We start from the raw sequence: 13,416 nt of genomic DNA, 5'->3' as shown, positions 1-13,416 counted from the left end.
GCAAATTTATATTATTTGAGGCCCAGCACTGTAACAGGTCATTTAATTGTACACCTTACACCCACTCTTCTCTGGCACACATATTCTTGATCACAACATGTTTTTGTCTTGCAAACATTACCTTGCACTTTGATGTCAGTTATACTTTTGAAGTATAGAAATCTGGCTGATACAAAATATACACACCACATTGATACATTGTTACCATGACTATAGATAAAATACAATTCACAAAAAGTGCAAATGAGAATTTACTGCTGTAATACACATACACACAAATCAAAAACATCCTACCTTTCTGTTTTAAAAATGGTAGTTGTTGTCCATGTTTCCTGAAAAAGGGAGAAAGATATATATACTTTGCTTTTTATCTGAAAAAACTAAATATGTCTTTTCTCTGAGAAACTGTTACCTTGGAAGTGATTACAGTAAGTAGTAGATGATGACCCCACAAAGGGCTGTTCCGGATTTGTCCATGCATTAAAAACAAAAATAAATAAACAAACAAATAAATGAAAGTTTTTCTGTTAGCCATTCAAGAACTGTATAACATAGCTAAAAGAAAGTAGGGTAAAAATCAGTCTCATTTTCCCACACATAGATGGTGACCTAAGCAATTCATGCTGACGCTATGGCTGCTTTCCCTTTTAAAGTTAGGATGGAATTCTCTGAAATAAAGTTTAGGCTCTCATTACGGACAGGATAAACTGACACAAGGTTATGCTTGCATAAGATGCATATTGTGAGGGGGACAGAATGTATATGGTAAGAATAAAAAGAAAAAATATATATATTTCAAGTACTTTGTGATTTACACATGGGATGACCCTCTTGGCTGATCAGAAAGCATTACTGACTTTGTCATGGCTGAAGAAAGCAGAAAAGAATTACCAGGTTATTGGCAGAAGATCTGAAGAGTCATGGATACCTTCTTTAAAATTAGTATAAGGAACATGCACTGATGAAATTAATGCCAGAATTGAGATTTTGATTAGTGTCTGTGTGATGTGTGCAGTATGAATAGGAGGGCAGTTATCAAACTGTATATCTTAAAAGCATGTGTTACTATTGCAAGGACAGCACTTTCTTTTCAAGGCACTAGGAAGCAATAGGTAGAGAAACACAATGATGATTGTTGACCCACAACAATACCAGAAAAGTGGAGTGTCCCAAAAATCACAGACTCATAGGTGAAAACAGCCCTTTCAAAAGCCAAAATCACAGCGTCAATGGGACCAGATGGTGTCCCAGGCTGAGTCTTGTACGAACTACAGAACAAACTAACCCCCCACCTAAACAAGCTGTTCAACCTCAGCCTCTCCACAGGCTACGTGCCCATAGAATGGCACACAGCAACGGTTATTCCTCTCCACAAAGGAGGGACCACAACTGACCCTGGTAACTATCACCCCATAAGCCTGACTAGCCTGGTCTGCAAGGCTATGGAGCGCATCATCATGGAACTCATTAACAAAGACATTGTGAACCTCCAAACACTTGACCCGACCCAGTTCGGCTTTGTTAAGGGCAGATCATGCCTACTAAACTCGGCTTCTTCGAGACAGTCACAAAGGCCATAGATGAGGGAAAGGTGGTTCACACAGCCTACCTTGACCTCGCCAAGGCTTTTGACACTATTCCCCACTCGGGTATTACAGAAAAACTCAACAGCCTGAACATAAACCCCTACATCACGAGATGGGTTGCCAACTGGCTTACAGACAGAACTCACACGGTAAGAATAGCGGGCTCCAGGTCCGACTCTAAACCAGTCACAAGTGGTGTCCTGCAAGGCTTGGTCCTGGGACCCCCTACTGTTTGGCATATACTTCTCAGAAGTACAGGTAGACACAGGAGGACTATGGCTAACCAAGTTTGTTGATGACTGCAAACTGGGAGCCATAATTGACTCTCCGGCTGACACGGACATCCTCCAAAAGGGCCTTACTGAGACGGACACCTGGTGTCAAAGTCATGGCCTCAAGCTAAATGTCAAAAAATGCATAGTCATCCCGTTTGGGAAAAACAAAACACCCACAAATTACCACATAGGTGGCAGCCCCCTTAATACAGATGAGGTAATAAGAGATCTGGTGACCCAGGTAAATAGTAATCTCCCCTTTGACAATCATATTGCCAAAATAGTTAGGAAATCCTTCTATGTGGCCTATCTAATTACTAAAGGGTTCGCATCTAGAAATTAAGAGGTTATAGTGCCCCTCTACTCACCACTCATTAGACCCATCATAGAGTACAATGCCCCATTTGGGATGTACCTCACAAGACACTTCCAACAGCTGGAAAGACCACAAAAGTACCTCTCCAAGAGGATTACTGGTCCCAAACATATGTCATATGCAACCCAACTGAAAAAACTCCTGCTGTACTCAATCGCATATCGCTTACTCAGAGGTGATCTCTGCCTGACTTACAAAGCCATGTCCAACTCAGAATTGATGGACATGCTCCACCTAAAGAAATCCACGTCACTGCGAGCCAGGCGCTCTAGTAAGTTAAACCTTGCCACAACAATAAATAGAACATGCTGGAGGGATAGATTCCTGTCACAGAGACTCCCCATGCTTTGGAACAAAATTCCAAATGACATCAGGCAGAGCCCCTCACTAACACTCTTTAAGAGAAACCTTGACGAGTGGATGGGTAAAAGAAAATACACCCCTGGGATCACTTCATTGGCTCTGCTTGACAGAGGATCAGTTAATTAATCAATGGGGTGGCAAAAGCCGACACACTCTGGCTAGGCTTATAAATGTCCTCAGGCAGATAGCCTAGTATCTACCTATGAACCTATGAACCTATAGGTAAATGAAGGTGTAAATAAATGTTTTTCATTATTTTAATTGTGAGGAGGTACAGTATGTACTGAGGCAGACATGATCAGGTGAAGTATACATTCAGTTAAGGGAATGAGTTCTCTCCCTACCAAATTTGACCTAATAGCCTAATAATTTGCAACCCTGCTTAAACTAGCATTAATCTTCTTCTGATGCACATTGAGATGATTAAAAGATGAGGTGTTCTAGTCTTCTAAGAAATCCAAGTGTATGGCGTGTGACTGATTGCAATTGGAACCATATAAGGATAGTGATGGTCCACTTCAAGTTCTTATTTTTTTATGAGTTGCAGATATGATAGCACTATTTAGATAATTTCCGTATTTAGGGTATGCTGCATGATAAACGATCAATTATATAAATATTTAGTGTCCTTCTACAGGCTTATCTTTGTGAGGTTTGGGTATTCAAAAAATGAAAGGCTAGCTTGTTATCCACATATACCAGTATTCTATGTTGCTCAAGATTCATATTATTGATAAATAACATAAAAGGCAAGTCCCTTGATACAGATCTAGGAAGAGCACCAGTTCATATGGTAATGATTCTGTCATGTAGGTCCCAAACTTTTCATAAATTCTCCACTGGAATATGGAACTCCTAATAGTCTGATAGAGATCAACATCAATCCTTATATTACAGAGACTTTGAAACAATTGGTAGTTAATTATACATTTGCAAGCCTGAATCAGATTATCCAAAACAATACATATGATCTTAACCCTCCCATGACAGGAAAGATACTAACTTGGATGTATCAGAAAGCAGTTGCTGTATCATGTCCTGTCCTTAAAGCATGCTGTTGACAAATGTATGCTATATTAGAAAATTCCTTAGTAATCTGCTTGGCCATTGCTTTACCAGTATGCTACAAAGAATAATCAATAGTAAAGTAGACCATTGTTTCAACTCCAGATATGACAATGGCAGCTATGTGAAGTACATGATGTCTGCTATGATCCACTTTTTAGGCACCAACAACCTTGCGGATGATCAATGGGAAGGTAACCAGTTGCCCAGCTTGGGTCACCTGGGATAGTTGGGTTGAAAAAAAACTGTATGTAAAACCAGTCAACCTGCCAAACATGAACTAATGATTGCCATATTCAATATAGGTTCACTGAAAGGACACAGCTTGGAAGTGGGTGGCATGATAGTAAGCAGGAGACCATATTCTCCATATCCAGCAGACAAGATAGAAGGTCAGTGCAGCAAAGCCACTTGGCTTGGGATCCAGAATCTACTACTCAGGAGGAGAACAGTGCAGAGATGATGTGGGAATTGTGATGAGGGTGAAGCTTCAGAAGACAGTGAGTGATACCATCAGAATTCGAGACAGACTAATGGCAATAAAGACTCCAATATAATGACAGGGCACTATCCATTATCTCAACCTGTGTCCAATGGCAGAGTTGTAATAGCAATCAAAAGAGTACATTCAGGCAACAGTTGGAGGTCCTACTGAATAAAACAAGAAAACATGAGTTGGTATTAATAATGGGTGACCTGAAACCTTATATCTAGACAAACAGATTAGGCTATGATGATTGTCTGGGTCCACATGGGTGGAGCAATAGGAATAAAGAAGAAAAGGCCATTCTAGACTTCTGTCTTGCAAATAGCTTGATGGTTGCCAACACATGGTTTGAGAGACAGCAAAGGATCACATACAAGAGTGGCCGTCATGCAACTCAAGTAGACTACCTTCTAGTAAGGAAAGGACACTGAGATAAAATCAGCAATTGCAAAGTGGGCTCACAGCATAAACTACAGTTTGCAACAATTAATTGCAAGCAGTGGTCAAAAAAGGCTCTAAAGTAAACAGAGACTAGGATGCAGACCTGGAAATTTACTGGAGAGAAAGCACAAAAGTTCAAGGAATTAATCAGGGCTCTAGCACCTCAAGAGGAAGAGGAAATTTCTGGAGTTGAGGAAGAGAGACAGCACCTCAAAATAGCATGTGTGAGGACTATAGGGCAAATATAAGGCTGAACCAGGTATGGAAATAAGATACATAAGCAAAGCTGTTGGTGGAATGCAGAAGTCCAGAAAGTCATCAAAAGAAAGAAGGAGAGCAGGAAAGGGTGTGAGATAGAAAAGACAGACCAGATTAAAAAAGAATACTGCTGTCTAACAAAGAGGCTAAAAGAGCAATTGGAATAGCAGTGAACAAGACATCAGAGACACTCTGCCATCTTCTGGAATGTGACTAGATAGATGGCACAAAGATACTCTATATCAGGTTGCAAGGTGAAGGCTGAAAGAGAAAGAAGATAGCCATCAAATACCATTTATAAGGGATGCCAGCAACACTCTACTCACCAGTCCACTTGCCATCAAATGCAGATGGAAGAAGTACTTCCAGCAGCTTTGAATGATAGAAACCTCACAAAAGCTGTACCATCATAGACACAGCCTATGATGAAAGAAGAAGAGGAGGCTTGCACTAAAAGAATTAAGAACAACACTATGGAAAATTAAGTAAGTGAAAGCAACAGAGTCAGATGAGGTCTTGATAGATACGATCAAAATGTCGGGTGAGTTAGGGAAGAAATGGTTCCTAAGGGTACTCATGGCATTATGGAGAGAAAGCGGTTTCCCCAAATGACTGGAGAATAAGCATATGAGTGCCAGTGTACAAGAACAAAGGAGACATTTACAGCTGTGGGCAGTATAGAGGGATCAAACTTCTGTCATACTGCATGAAAGTTCTGGAGAGGGTGACTGATAAATAAATACTCAGAGTAGTAGAAAGGAAGATAGGAGATAAGCTGTTCATATTTACATCAGGATGAAGCACAACTGACCTGATGTTTGGAATGAAAGAGACAGCTGAGAAGAAGACAGAGATGAGGAAAGAGTCTAACTGAGCATTCCTAGTCTTGGAAAAAGCATATGGCAATGTCACAAGTAAGCCAATTTGGACATAGGATCATAGGATCATAGGGAGTTACTAGGAAATTGGCCCTGAGACCCTCACAAGTCTAGCCATGAATTTAGTCCATGTTCCAATAAGTCAGCACCCTATACCACTGTCCAGCAGGGACACAGGTGGAATCCCAGGGGTGTTTTTCTTGTTCCCATCCAGTTATCCAGGTTGTGCTTAAAATGTTTTAATGAGGTACTCTGCTTTACGTGGAGGGGGAGTCTATTCCACAAAAGGGGAAGTCTCTGGGACACAAATCTGTCCACCTAGTCCTATTGATGTCACAGACCAAGTTGAGGTTGTGCATGCAGGTTACTCAAGTGGAGCTTGTCTTGCGGATATGCAGCAGTCCCATCAGGGTGGGGTCTGAGGTGGCTTTGTATGCCAGACAGAGGTCACCTCTGAGGAGTGTGTAGGAGACTGAGTAGAGGGACAGGGCTTTTAACCTATCTTGTGTAGGGTAGATGTTTCAGGTCCTGGACTCTCCAGGTGAGGAACATCTGTGGTCTCTCCAACTGCTGCATGTGCTTTGTGAGGTACATGCCGAAAGGGGCATTGTACTCAGTAATGTGTTTTAAAGGAAAGAATACAAGGATGTTATGACCATTGGACAGTCTTACAATGGTACAGTGTTCTAGAAACATTGGCAGAATTAGTTCACACTATGTGCAAGGACACAATGACTGAAGTACAAACAGTGTTCTGACTTATGAGGGGCTTCCCAGTGAAAATGGGTGTGCATCAGGGTCCAGTTCTGTGCCCAGGTCTACTTCTGATTGTCAAAAACACACGTTCTTGACAACCAGAAGATCAAACCCATTTAAGCGAAAGTGCACTAAATCGAAAGTGCACTTTCGCTAAAGCCGGTTCTCCGAAACACATTACAGTGGGAATAAGGAAATATATCCTTTTCCCCACTGTAGTGCAATCTCAGAGTTAGTATATGTAAGTACGGGGGGTGTGGGGGGTGCAAGGGGCCTTTCACCCCTGCAAAATACTGTTTAAAGTAGTTTTTTTGTGATTCGGAGAACTGGCTTTTACAATAGTGCATTTTCAATGTAGTGCACTTTCACTTTAGTGGGTCTCAATGTTTCTTGTTTGACATAGTGAAATTTTTATAAAGAAACATAGACCCCTGAGCCCATTGCTGTTCATGCTGGTGATAGAATACACTAGCAAACATCAACTAAGCTGCATGTAGATAATGTGGAATTACAGGCAGACTCTGAGCAGGAACTTCAGCAAAGGATATGGGAGAGGAATGCAAAACTGAAGGCATATGGGATGAAACCGAGTACAGATAAGATAGCTGGCATTGCATCAAATGGAGGAAATCAGAAGAAGTTGAGAATTAAAATATAAAGGAACCCAGTGCAAAAGATTAAAGTTGCAAAAGGGAAGTCTGAACGAGGAGGTCAAAGCTAGAATCAGAGTGGCTAAAGTTAACTTGCACAGAATATCAGGGGTAGTGTCTGACATAAGAATGCCAAGTAACATGAAACTTAAGGTGTACAAAACAGTGGAGTGACCATTACAACTGTATGGTACAGAAAACTATGCAGTGAAGGCAGAACAGCTGAGGAAGCTAGAGGTGATGGAGATAAAATGCCTGAGGTCGTTGGTAGGATGCACACCGTTGGACAGAGGAAGAAATGAAGACATCAGAACAGATGCCCTAGTAGCTCCAATTGCAGAGAAGATCATAGAGAACAGATTACAGTGGTTTGGCTACATGTACAGGAAAGCAGAAAACAATCTGATGAAAAAGATTTAGGACATGCAGGAAGAAGGCAAGAGGAACAAGGGCATCCAATAAAATAATGGACAGATTATGTGAGAGAAGACTTGTGACAGTTGTGGAAAAAGGCAGGAAAGTGTCATTTAACTGATTGAGATAATGATACTTGACACAACACCCCAGCCCCATGTAGCAAATAGGGGACAGGGACTGAAGATGATGATGAGTGGCCACCAACTCAATAAGGATGTTTCAAACAAGGAGGTAATCACCTCTGCAAGATCTTGATAGCAAGGATTTTTGTTCAGATCCATATTTATTCTTATTCCATTTATTTATTTATTAGCATTTGTTTACCGGGAAAGTCCAACTGAGTAGTGCACTTTTTCAGCGAGGGCCCATGGAGTAAAGATCTATTGTACATATATCATTGACATCATTTGCACTGCTTCATCATTTACAGTCAGCTTCATTCATGAGCAACATTTTCATTATTCAGACATTCTTGACGTCAGTTACATCATTTGCAAACAATTTTGATTAAAAATAACAGTTTCATGGCTGGTATATGAATATTTTTAATACAAGGAGGTACATGCAGTGTAATGTCATTAGTATCACAGATATTTTGCATAAGAATATGTATTACTATAAAGATAAGGGATAAGGATATTTTGATAAGGGTGAGAATGGCAATGGGTTTATAGCTTGTGAGCTCAGTTGTTAAGCTGCCTTTGAGTTGGGGGCATACTTTTTCTTGGATAGAGAGGATTATTAGAGCTGAGACAGGATACATAAGGCTATGTGCAGTAAGTTTGAGGTATTCAGATAGAGCTGGTCAGTGATAGTGATTGTTATCTTAAGGATTCTTGATCATTTTTAGCTGTAGATGCTGCTACTGGAGTCATTGCAAATGTCCATTGTGGCTACAATGATTAGACTGGAAAGACTGCCTTTGTAGTAATTTTGTTTTGTAAGAGGGAGATTACTATATTAAGAAAAACCTGACGAGTCTGATATGCAAAGCTATAGAACGCATCATCATGGACCTAATAAACAAGGATATAGGGAATCTCCAAACTATGGATTCCACACAGTTTGGTTTTGTGAAGGGTAGCTCATGCTTGCTCAACTTGGTTGACTTCTTTGAGTCAGTCACCAGATCTGTGGATGAAGGCAAGGTGGCTCATACAGCCTACCTTGATCTGGCCAAGGCTTTTGATACCATTCCCCATTCAGGAATCACAGAAAAACTCACTAAACTTGGCATCAACCCCTATATCACTAGGTGGGTTGCAAACTAGCTCACAGATAGAACCCACAGTGTGAAAGTAGTTGACTCCAAGTCAGAGTACCAATTAGTCATGAGTGGAGTCCAACAGGGATCGGTCCTGGTTCCTCTCCTGTTTGGTATCTACTTCTGAAGTCCAGGCCAACACAAATAGACTCTGGCTGACAATGTTTGCAGTCGATTGCAAGTTGGGAGCTATTATTAACTCCCAAAGTGATGTTGACATCCTACAGAATGGCCTCACTGTGACCAATGACTGGTGTCAGAACCATGGGCTTAAGCTCAATGCCAAAAAAATGTGCCATCATTCCCTTTGGGAAAAACTCAGCTCCCATGATTTACCACATTGATGGTAGTCCACTGAACACAGAAGGTATTATAAGAGATCTAGGAACATAGGTTGACAGCACCCTCTCTTTTGATCACCACATTGCCACTGTGGTCAGGAAGTCCTTCTATGTGGCACATCTCATTACTAAGGGTTTTGCATCCAGGAAGAAAGAGGTCATTGTCTCCTTCTACTTTTCCCTCATTAGGCCAATCATCAAGTACAATGTCCCATTTGGCATGTACCTCACTAGACACCTGCAACAACTGGAGAGGCCACAAAAGTACCTCACAAAGAGGATCCCAGGCCTTAAACCCTTGTCCTATATGGACAGACTCAAAAAAATTCCAACTCTTCTCTGTCTCATATCGCCTACTTAGAGGCGATCTTTGCTTGACTTACAAAGCCATGTCTGACCCAGCACTATTAGAAATGCTGCATCTAAAGAAATTCCAATCCTTCCACACCACACACTCCAGAGACCTCAACCTCGTTACCACAATTAACAGAACATGCTGGAGGGACAGGTTCATAACCCAGAGACTGCCCACGCTATGGAACAGACTTCCCATACATGTCAAGCAGAGCACCTTGCTGACCCTCTTCAAAAGAAATCTTGATTAGTGGATGGGTAACAGAAAATTCATCCCGGGGATAACTCCAGTGGCTCTATTCAGCAGAGACACTGGGAACTAAGGTCGGGTGGCACTATGCCAGGGTAATCCTATGGCTAGGCTTGTAAAGGCCCCAGGGCCATTAGCCTTTTACACACCTATGAACCTATGAACCTATGTGAGCTAAACTGTGAAGCAATGCTTTTCAAGTTACTGGTTGAGGATGGGCTGGATTGGTTTGATTTTCCAGGATTGAGCAATGTATTTATTGATTTCCAGAAGTAATTTGGATTGTTCGATGATGAAATATGGGTGTTGCTATAATAAGTTTTGGTGGCCAGTGTAGAGCTGTGCAGAGTAAACTATCAAAACATACCACTACACTGATAAGCATATTATAAGACCATCACTTAGTAAGCATTCATGAAATTAACCAATATGTCAAAACAATGTTGTATATGCTAAAGTAGCAGCAGCTTAAATTATATACATTCTTGTGAAGGGGCACAGGCTCAAAATACATAGCGTACTTGACTAAAATCAAATCAGATGCAAATACAACACACTACCAAAGCCTTTTCATTATTCTACACAGTCTTAGAACAAATAGAAATCTACTAACATGACACATACCTGCCCTGGGAAGAAAGATGGTGACAGAGTAGATATGGGAACCAACGAGAGGGAAGATTAAGCAGTACAGGGCTACTTCTTTGCCAGAAATGTCACAGTAACATTCCAGTACAAGTCAGGCAAATATTTGCTTAGTTGACATTAATACACAATAAGGTTCTTCATGTTAAATTTGCTACATTGGTCAAAGACAATATTCTCAGCGAAAACATTCACAGAGATGTGCCTTGTGGCAGAGCTCCTGCTAATTCAAGGTTTGAGACTGATGTAGTAACCACAGGCTCAGAAAGGAAAAATGAGTGAAAAACTGTACTAAACTGAAAGATTAAGTGTAGGCAGTAGAGTTAGTGCATAGGTAACTTGATTACTTCAAGAGATGGAGGAAGGACCTTGGTGGGTCAAAGCAGGAAAATATTGGCTATTCTAAAATTAGAGAGAATTTAAGAAAGTTTACAAATGTTAGGTAAAAGTAGGTTCAGCAGAAGGTATACTGATAGATAACAACAGTAATACCTTATGTTGAGCTCTATAGAGCAAATTATTCAAACATAGCACTACACTGGCAAACACATTACAACACCATCAACTAGTAAGCATTCATCGATTTGACCAGTACTTCAAAAGAATGTTGTATATATATCAAAGCATCAGAAACTGAAATTACATACATAACTTGTTAAAGGGCACAGACACAACATACTTAAAGTTTATCTGACTACAATAAAATCAAATACAAAGGTAACACTCTACCAAGGTTTTTTCATTGTTCTACACTGCCATAGAACAAATCGAAATGTAATGAGACATGACACATACCAGCTCTGGAAAAGAAGATGGTGACTGAGTGAATGTGAAGATCAAAGTAAGGGGGGATTTAGCAGTGCATTCTATCGCAGTGACCTTTCCACCCGCAGGTCAATTATTACATAGACCAATCGGGTTATAGCCAGTACAGAGCAATTGACAATGAGTCACAAAGTAGAACTGGTCAGGGTTTCTATCATATACTGAAAGCAGACTCCAAGAAGCTAGGGTGGTGAAGCTACTGGCATATACAGTGCAATCTATCAGTCAAGAGAATGGACAGTGGCTATCTTGATAAGCAGGTCCTTAGAGTGTAGGAACTACTACTGTAAAAAGGACTGCACCATTTCTGTAGAGGGCTAAAGCCCTGACTACAATCCAGGTGACCTATGTTTGATTATTAGCAGGGGATGGACTTGACCATCTCAGGGGAAGGGTTGTGATATGAGTTTTCCCTGCAAAGATCCCTGCTGGAGGCTAGGGGCATTGCAGAGTAGGAAGCATTAGCCAAAGAGGAGACAGGGTGGATAGAGCTGAGCTGCTGTGGATGTTGGGTGATATGCCACAATGTGATTATAGCACTCAGTCAGACTTAACCACAGGCATTATTAGGGAAGGAATGGCTAGGGCATAAAAAAAAAACAAAAACAAGATGGATGTCGATGGCTGAGACCCCCACCCAGGATGCCCTCAAGATCCACAACCTGCCCCTGTGGATTACCAGAGTACGTTGGGGTACAGATCTAGGTCTGGTGTATTAAGTAGACTCAGATTGGATATGGGGCACTGGGTAGTATTGCCATATGAATGATGAAGTGGGGAGAGACAAAAAAAAGTAAAAGCACTGCATGATTGCAACATAAATTAAAAAAAAAATAGAATAGGAGCACCTAAAACTTAAAAAGTGCTTTCATGGGGGAGAGGAATACATTATCAACTGTCCATAATTTCACCAGATGTCAAGATTTTCCTCATGTTTGCAGTCTGTTTCTTATAAAATTTGTGGTTTCTGGCAAATCAGTGAAGACTGAAGTCCCTAAATAATGACTGATATTTGAGTTGTTGGCTTCATATGCCTCAGAAAATTAATGCTAGTACACAACTTGCTATTCTACAGCTACATTTATAAAAGTAATATTTAAAATTTGTCCTTGATTTGGGGCCTGCCTTTGTATCCCTATTATTTTTGGCTTTGTCCAGCAATCTTGTACTAAAAGGTCTGTGGTGTGGTGGGCCAGCAACTTGGCACCCATTTCACTGTCAAAACATTTACTAAATCTTAAACTGCATCGCAGTGGAACAAAGGAAAACTTTCTCAACCTCACTGTTTCATGAAAAACACCCTTGAAGAAACAAGCCAAAGAAAGCACTTAAGTGACTTAATGGATTTTGAAAGAATGCATAGAACTCTGCATACATAAGTCTGCAACAGGACCATGTTTTGTGGTTGCAGCTACCTACATCCAGCGATCTTCATTTAGAAAATTCCTTTATTGATGAAAGAACCACTTGATCCCAAACTCTTTATCAATGCAGTTTATGTGATACAGTTTATGAACTGGTATTCCTTTTCTGACACTATTTTTTAAATGCAACAGTACTATTCTGTTTGGTCATTACTGAGGAATACTTGACCTTTCTGAAGCCTAATAGTCCTCGACCTCTAGGAAAAGGCCATGACATGACATGACTTTTCATAGTCAGTTATTAGAGATGGGCAGAGCCTGATAAATGGTTAAGTGGGGCCCTAGGCAGGGTAATGGATTTCCCAACACACATCAGCCCCCCTCCCACACACATACACACATACCGTCACAGCCATTCCAGTATCCCATTACTTCGTTATTTTGCCTCATTTACCATAAATACTCTTCAGACCTGTCAATGTGCATAATATTTTCTAATTACTGCTACAATGATTGCAAATTCTGGATTTAATTTAAAACTTTCCTTTTAAATTTTATAGCACAAACAATGATAACCATTTACTAAACAAACAATACCATCTTACAATAATAACAGACTTAGCACAAACAGTGAACTTTTCTGCCCTTGAAATCCACATTCATTATAATGACATTGAAACCCACATATAAAGAAAATTCATCTGGCCAGTGCTGGTTTAAGTTTACCTTTGAGCTGTTTTCAAACAATTGGCTCCTTGCACACATTTTTAGAACCATGCATACATGCAAGCATGTGTTTTTTTTATTCACTTTCCTGATTG

This window comes from Protopterus annectens, chromosome 6.part0, assembly GCF_019279795.1.
Source record: "Protopterus annectens isolate FY-2018-M chromosome 6.part0, PAN1.0, whole genome shotgun sequence".
Taxonomy (NCBI): domain Eukaryota; kingdom Metazoa; phylum Chordata; order Ceratodontiformes; family Protopteridae; genus Protopterus; species Protopterus annectens.
This window is presented reverse-complemented; position numbering follows the sequence as displayed.